We start from the raw sequence: 8,437 nt of genomic DNA, 5'->3' as shown, positions 1-8,437 counted from the left end.
AAATGAAATGAGTTCCAACTACTTAAAAACCTGTTATAAGTTCATACACCTTTATTTTTTTGAGTAGTTTGAACAAGTTTGTTTTTTCAAGTTATCAGTACTTAAATATATTGATTAGTTTCTGACATTGCCCTCAAATAATTTGAGTTTTAACACTGACGTCACTTACGTCCCTACGTGCGCACGTGCGTGCGCCCACCTGTTTCTTTATGAAGTGCTGGCAACCATCTTGGATTCCTCGCTCGAGTGCGAATGCCCGCTCATTACTCCGAAAGAAAGTTGTGGAACGTTAATTTCCCAACAGAAATAAAATCACTTGGGAAGGGTTTTTGCTGCATTGCCTTTGGCGCTGGATAAATGAGGACGTGCTGTGGTATGTTACAGACCTTTGAACTGGAACAGCTAACGCTCTGCACTTGGCTAGCTGCATTTACCGCCTTCGCAGCAATTTTGTCTTTGTGAGCGCTTTTGTGGTAAGTTTAATTTTTTTATGAAACCTTATTTCTCTTTTGTAATACGAATTTTTATCGTCATAAATGTCGAATTGTAGCAGGCATTTAATAACTGCCTTTTGTTCTTTTTTTTTTTCCTTTTTTTTTGTTTGTTTGTTTGTCCATGCCACCAAATGTAAAAATAGGGTTCCAGTGTATGGTCTTGGTGGCACTGGCCCCAAAGTGTGTTTTGCATGAATTGTGCTAATAAGCTCACATTTAGTATAACACAGTATTAGTCCCAGCAGAGGCGAGCACTAAAGCTAAGCCCTGCTCATACATTTCTAATCTCTTATTACTGTAAAATAAGTCTTTAGCAGGCGTTTCTAAAGTGCCAAACAGATTTGCAGTTTATAAACTGTGATAAATTGTTGAATCTTTGTTGCACTGCTGCGCTGCTTAGCTAACTCATTTGCCAACTGGTGGAACTTGAAAGCTATGTTTAGTTCTCTGGAATTGTACATATTAAAACTGGGGCATCAATATTGTAATCACAGGATGATATAAGCAGTGATCAATCATCATATAATTAGGCGGTAGAACTTGGTTTGGGTTGCAAATAGTTCTGTATACAAGTAGGAATGTTGAATCTTCTGAACTATTAAGTTGTTGTGCCTGGTCTATTTCAGGTTAACTTGAGGGTGAACCCATCAATAATATATTTACCAAACAGTTTTTTTTCTCTAATTTTATTCTCAACCCCAGTGTACATTAGGACTTTGAGTTTATTTTTGATGTTATATTGAAATAAGGTGAAATTCCTGTGTTATTATTAGTTAAGGTTTCGTTGAGTTCTGGCCTAGTTATGTTTCATCTGTCACCTTGGTTATGTGTCTTGTCTGTTCTCTGTACGGTCCGTCTTGTCTTCTGTGTTTTACTTTCATGTCCATGCCCTCATTTCCCTAATCTGTTTCCTTGAGTCTCCCTTCAGTTTGGTGTCTCCCCATGTATTTATGCGTGTTCCATGTTCTATTTGTCAAGCTCGTGTTGTCTTGTCTACATCCCTTTCTTGTTTCTGTTTTACTGTGAAGAGTCTGGTGTTCCATGTTCAGTTTGTTTTGTTGTACTTACCCTGTGGCATTCAGGTTCATTTGTGTCAGCTGTGTTTCCCTGGTGTTTCCACTTCCCTCTTTTCCTTTCTATGTATTTAAGTCCTCTGTCTTCGTCTGTTCAGTGTCTATTTATCTTCATGTCAAAGTCACAGAATTTCTGCTACTGCTCAGGTTCATGTTCATGCTCATGTTTAGACTTTTTTCACTTTTATGTTTGCATGTCCCTGTTAAGTTTCATGTTCTTGTCTCTCGTTATTGTTTTCAATGTTAGTTTAGGCTTTCCGCAGTTTAGGATTTAGTTTAGTTTCACCCTTGTTTCGCCTTGCCTTGCTTTTATGTTTTTGGACATCACCCTGAAATAAACGTTTTTTGTTTTTTTTCAGTTCTGTCTCACCTTCGTCTGCTTTTGTGTCCGCTCCATAAACACACCAGTGATCCCTGCATTACATTTTCCTTGTTGTTCCAGTTCTAATATGATGTTTGTAACTCTTTGTCTACTTTGTATATCTATGTGATGGTATTAGCAAATGTTTAAAAAGTGGTTGTTGTTAGAGCACCTGTATGTATACAGTGTTTGATAACTGATTATGTAAAAAAGTGACAAAGCGCTGGACAATAACGTATTATAACTATTTCTTTCTCTCTCTTTTCAGGTTAAGGCTGAAACTCCTTGCTGGTGTAGAAAGATACTATTTTGGTATGTTGATTGCTAAAAATAAGAAAAAAAACACTGATAGCACTTCCACAGTTACTTTAAAAAAGTAAAAAAAAAAAAAATCATACAATGGCGTTCAAGTGCAAACTTTGTAATCTTATCTTTGGAAAACAGATAAAGGTGCTTGAGCACTATCGGTTACATCATAGCAATGTTTCCTCAGTCAGTCCTTTGCCATGTCCATATGATTGCTGTATCTGTACATTTCAGTCACTGAATGCTTTGAAAATTCATTTAACACGGATACATTCTGAGAAAGTTGAGCAAAGTAGAGATCAAAGTGCAGTGTTTCTTTGCCCTCTTTGTGGTTGTAGCCAGCCATTCAATGATAAAAATGTCCTTAGTCACTTAAGGACACATCTAAAACAGCATGAGACATTGGATTGCCCTTTCAAAAATTGTCACTACCGTACTAATGTGTATTCGTCCTTCAATACCCATAGAAGTAGGTGTCATCCTGATGGTGATATTTCAGCCTTTAAGTGTGAAATTATTCTTAAAGAAACTGCTAACCATCCTTTACAGAGTAATGTTGAATATGAGGATGCTGGTCCCTCAAACTATGACTATGAACTTGGAAGTCCTTCCTCTAATCCTTCTGAGTCCACACATGACACTGAGGAACTGCAAAATCAGTTAAAAAACAACTTGTCTTCCCTCTTCTTAAAAATGTACAGTGTTCTTCATGTGTCAGAGAGAGCAATACAGAACATCATTGACGACTTGTTGCAGATATTCTCACTGTCCAAACCTCTTGTGAGAGACTCTATTACCAACATTCTGCACCAGCATAGTCAGCCAGTGAGTGAAGTCGTACTGAATGAGTTGGTGGAAGCTGTTATGAACACAAATGTTTTTGTTAATGCAGCTACAGCAGGTGCAGAGTTATCCACTGCTAAGCGGAGGAAAACGTTTGTGAGGAGCCATTACCCTCTAGTAATGCCTGTCCAATACTCTCTAGGTTCTAGTGGTCCCACAGTAGTATATGTCCCAGTATTGCAGATGCTCCAGAGTATGTTCAAAAATACTGATATTGTTGATAAAATCAAAGAAACTAAACAATCACCACCTGGGGTGTACATGTCCTATACAGATGGGACATATTTCAAAGAGAACCAGTTTCTGTCAGCAGCCGGAGAGCTGAGGTTGTCACTGATTTTGTATGTGGATGACATTGAGCTAGCCAATCCTTTAGGCACAGCTAGAAAGATCCACAAACTTACTGCAGTTTATTGGTTACTTGCCAATCTACCAAGTCAGTACAGGTCAAGCCTACATGTTATACAACTAGCTTTGCTGTGCAAAGTTTCTGACCTGCAGAAGCATGGTTATGAAAACGTTCTTTCCCTTTGTTGAAAGATTTGCAAACTCTGGAGCAGGAGGGCCTCTTCATAGAAACCCTTGGTGAATGCATCAAGGGTTCTGTGCTCTTTGTGGCAGCTGATAATTTAGCTGCTCATGGTCTTGCGGGCTTTGTCCAGTCTTTCAGAGCACATCATTTTTGCAGATTCTGCTGTTGCACTGCAGATCAGATGCAGACCACTGAAGTTTCTGAAGGTGAATTCACCATGAGAACAACGGAGTGTCACGATCTTCTTGTGGAAAAAACTGTACAAGAAGATAATTTAAACCATGTCGGTGTAAAAGACGATTGTCCCTCAGAAAAGCACTGCAGCACTTTCATCCCATCACTGGTTTCCCACCAGACATACTGCATGATCTTTTGAAGGGATTGTGCCTGTGGAGTTGGCGCTGTGCATTGGAGAACTTATTCGGCGAAAATATTTTTCTTTGGAATATCTAAATACAAAAATCCGCACATTTCCATACCAGCACTCAGACAGACTTGATAAACCCCAACCGATTCCCAAGAATTTTGCATCCAAGCTAAGCATTGGGGGAAACGGGCATGAAAACTCCACCTTGTTGAGATTAATACCACTTATGGTGGGAAGTAAAGTCCCTGAGCAAGATGAAGTATGGGCCACAATGATGGATCTCAAAGAAGTTGTACAGCTTTTATTGTCTCCATCTTTCACAGAAGAATCTATTCAGTACCTGCAAACCAAAATAAAGGAGCACAGACAAGGCCTTAAAACAGTGTTTCCTGATTTTAAGCTCAAACCCAAGCATCACTACATTGAGCATTATCCTGAGCTAACAAAGCACTTCGGTCCTTTGATTAACCTGTGGACCATGAGATTTGAGGGAAAACATCGTTTTTTCAAAGGAGTTATTCAGGATACAAAGAACTTCAAGAATGTTTTGAAAACACTTGCAACCAGGCATCAGCATATGATGGCATATCACCTCAATGGACCCTTGTTTTTCAAACCGCATAGCGCAAGCTTCAAGTGTCACCTGTGTCCAAGTTGCAACTTTGCCTGAAGTAGCACAAGATTTTATCAAGACTAAGACAGACAGCCAAAACATATACACCACTCATAAAGTGTCCCTAAATGGAACGGAGTATGCAAATGGAATGTTTGTCTCTGCAGGCCAGACTGGAGGACTTCCAACATTCAGCAGGATTGAATATCTTATGCTTGTAAACAATTCCATTTCCTTGTTTTGCAGGAATTACGAATGCTGGTACATTGAGCATTTGAGGTCATTTGAGCTGACGTTAACAGACAGTTTTTCGGTGTATCAGCTGCGGAGCTAAATGATACAGTAAGTCTGACAGCATATACTGTTGATGGACATCTGTTGTTGACACAAAAAAGATTCATTCTGATCAGACACCTGCGGGATTAATATTGCTTTTGGAATAAGCCACTTGTAGCCAAATAGATCAGGGTGAAAAAAAGAACAACTACTACTCTTCTCTTTTCCTTTCTAGGAAATGTCTGCTCAAGCCCTACTACTTCATGTTCATGTCTCAAAAGAAATTGTGAGAAAACTGACTTTATTCTCACGTCCAGAATCTGTGGATCAGCTAAAAGACATTATAAAAGAAAAGTTCAAACTTGACTATGACTTTAGCTTATTATACGAAGACCCAGACTTTGACAGGCAGCTTTATTCACTTCTAGATATTGAGGAGCTTCCACAGAAAGCTGTTGTAAAAGTTGTTAGACCAGAGAGTGATGATAGTTCAGTAGCATCAGATGACACAATAATACTACCCCATGCCATGACTCCAGACAGGGTTGAAAGATGGCCTCAGGATTTCCCAATTCCTACATTTTCCTATGAGGTAGAACTCATACTTGGTGAGGGTGATGTTGCTTATGAGAGAACAGGAAAGGCTCTCAAGTTGTCTAGGGGACAAAAGCATGACATTCTTGAAACTCTTGCAGCTAAAATGCATAGTTTCAAAGCATATCCCAGTGATCGGGACATATCAGTGGTAGCTGAAGCTCTTGTCACCAAGCATCCTTGTTTGAAGGAGCCTGGATCACAGACAGGCTGGTATGGGTGGAAAAATAGCCTAAAGTTTAAGATGGGGAACTATCGTGCTAAATTGAGTCGGGCTGGATTTCAAGAGGTAGCTGTGAATTCTGGAAGGAGAAGTAGAAATGACCCAGACAAGCAGTCACCACACACTGACATTAAAAAGACCTAAAAAGGCAGAAGTAAATTTTCTGCCGAATTTCCCAAGGGGTGAAGATGCTGTTAGCCTTGAGCAGCTAAGACTACAGATTGTGGATGAAGTCAAGAAAAGTGAAAAGAATCACGTCCTGATTACAAAGCTGATGCATACCACATTTGCCTTGCGACGCAAAGAGATCATCAGTGATGACCTACCAGTAGGTGACATCCTGGATCGCTGGCCTGCTCTGAAATTGGAATCTCAGGTAAGGTTTCCTTAGATCATGCATATAACAAGATGTATATTATATTGATTTCTGTTATGTGGCCTGTCTGAATTAATACAAATTAGGCCATGGTAGTGTAAGGATTTTGATGTATTTTGCAAAGATTTGTAGACTAATCGTAACTTGCAAATTTATTTTGTGTGTTCAGATCTATGCAGAATTCCACAGAATTACAAACCTCACCCTGAAGAACCACTTTTATGCTGTGTTGGACCAACATGCTCCCGGCTCCAGAGCTTATTCGAAAGAAAGCTGCTCGCACAGGAAAGTGTCTGCTGTTCTGTCTCAGCTCTTCCGAACCTATGATCTCCACGTGGGTGGGGTTTTGTCTTGTTTTTTCAGATTTATTTAATTTGATCCATTTTAACTGCCATTCTTGACTAGGTAAGCCAATAATTAAAAAAAAAAATGTTCTTGTGATGTAGGAACAAGTTGATATTCATGCCCGACGTGCTGTTGTGCTTCATGCCCTCCCTGCCTATTTGCACGAAGACACCTCTACCTTCATCAAAACGTGGGATGTAAGTTTGTGAACAGTATCCAAGTATCAACCTTGTTTAGATTTCACAAAAATTATGACACTTTGACAGTGTGAGAAGTATCTCAATCCTTTGGGTCTGTCTACAACAGTGTCCATGTCACATAATGGGAAACGCATACATATTCTTAATGTGTATAGACCCTACCCTTCTATAATGTTCCTAGCCCAACCATACATCACTGTACATTTATTTATTTATTTTAATAATAGAACTCCCATTGACTTTCTGTAGTTATTGCCATCAAAGAGGTATGACTTTGCTTTATGAGTACTAGTTGTCATTTTATTTTTTCTCAAGTTTTTGTGTGTGTTTGGCTTTTTGTTGTTCAAACACTTGATTTCAAAGATGGGGATAATCCAGTACTTGTATAGATGAAACTAAGAGAAATGGGAATGCACTAACATGTAGTAATTTTGTTTTCTGTAGATGATGCATTCTGATGAACCAGATATTAGTGAAGTGCCACTTGGACTCCTCCTGATCAGAGCCAATTCCAGCGATGCAACATTCTTCTGTCCTGAGAAGATTGCAGTTTTGGTCAAGGGTAACATGATCATTGATTTCCCCACCCTGGCTGATGCATTTCTAGTAATATTTGGACTGACTTACACCCTGCATCTAAGCTACCCAAAATGTTTGGCCAACACATTTGACTTTATTCAGAAAGTGTTGATGGGTCTGGAGGATGGGAAGTTGAAGCCCAAAGTGCTGAGTCTCAAAAATGATCTTTTGGCAGCAGAATAATGTCCAGGGTTCCTACATAGCCCTCAAGTGCCTGTTAAAGCAAGTAACTCAGTTTATCATTTTTCCAAGTCTGGATAAGTTTAAAAAAAGAGAATAGAAGCGAGAAAATGTTGGCATTTGCATACTCTCATTTCATACTTGATTATCTAAAAGCCAAACATCCAAAATAAAAGGGGAAGGTGATAAGGAGTTTTACAAGACTTTGTTTTATGTTTCTAAAGAGGGATTTATCTATTTAAGGTTTTATTGGTCTGTTGTTGACAGCATGATTGCACTCTACAGATGTGTATATTGGTTTAGTAATAACCCTTTGCTGTTTTTGTAATAACAGTATTGGCATATTAAAAAGGTTCCCAATAATATTCCAGTGTATTAGCTGCACTGTAATTTACTTTCATTCAGTTTCCCCACCTGACAATGCAGGATTTTCTGTGTGTTTTTTCATTTTCTTCTGTTTTTTTTTGTTTTGTTTTTTTTTAACAAAAATGCCATACTCAACTGTTAATGGCATCTGAATATTGTTGTATTCAGATTTCACATGTTGTGAAAGTCTTTATTTCTAATATTGTAACCTTGTGCCTAAACTTGACATTTCTGAAATTATTCCCAGTAATATTTGGTGAATTTGTCTTTGGGATTGCCCGAGATTTTTTTTTCTTTTCTGAACATACATGCAAGGAAATTTAATTTGTCATTTATTACTGTACTGCATTTGTCATACCGAAAGAGGATCTCAGCTCTATCCCCTTGCCTACACACAAGTATTTTTGGTTCTCTGAAAAAACACAAATGTTAAGACATCGTGTCTTAACAAGTTAATGTTACTCAATAAATTTGTAAGTTAAATTTATGTTGTCTGTCTGGTTTGTCCTGTTTTTACAAGTGTAGTTGCTTATTTCTAGCACATTTTTTCTTTTTATATCCAATTCAAAACACATTAAATTTGGCTACTACAGGAGTTTGGGTGTATTTTAAAGTTTTGAGTATCATTAGCTTAAAATGGTTAACATTTTAAAACTAATATTAATTCCTTATATTTACTTGATTTAGATTTGTACTTGAAACTCAAAAT

General features: G+C 38.2%; 2 long non-coding RNA genes across 3 annotated transcripts; both read left to right on the top strand.

Annotated features, from left to right (window-relative positions):
• The first annotated feature begins 362 nt into the window (after positions 1–362).
• LOC120436179 lies at positions 363–6,305 on the top strand. Of its 2 annotated transcripts, none has more exons than XR_005610214.1 (4): positions 363–473; positions 2,197–2,240; positions 4,836–6,058; positions 6,228–6,305. It is a non-coding gene; the product is annotated as an uncharacterized LOC120436179 (long non-coding RNA). The 2 variants fall into 2 exon arrangements; XR_005610215.1 differs by having other exon boundaries at positions 1,927–2,240.
• Positions 6,306–6,346: 41 nt separating this feature from the next.
• On the top strand, positions 6,347–8,179 carry LOC120436441. Its single transcript, XR_005610423.1, has 3 exons — positions 6,347–6,392; positions 6,505–6,600; positions 7,048–8,179. It is a non-coding gene; the product is annotated as an uncharacterized LOC120436441 (long non-coding RNA).
• Positions 8,180–8,437: the final 258 nt, after the last annotated feature.

Source organism: Oreochromis aureus, linkage group 23 (genome assembly GCF_013358895.1).
Source record: "Oreochromis aureus strain Israel breed Guangdong linkage group 23, ZZ_aureus, whole genome shotgun sequence".
Classification (NCBI taxonomy): Eukaryota; Metazoa; Chordata; class Actinopteri; order Cichliformes; family Cichlidae; genus Oreochromis; species Oreochromis aureus.
Note: the sequence above shows the minus strand (reverse complement) of the source record. Positions and strands in the feature narration are given on the sequence as shown.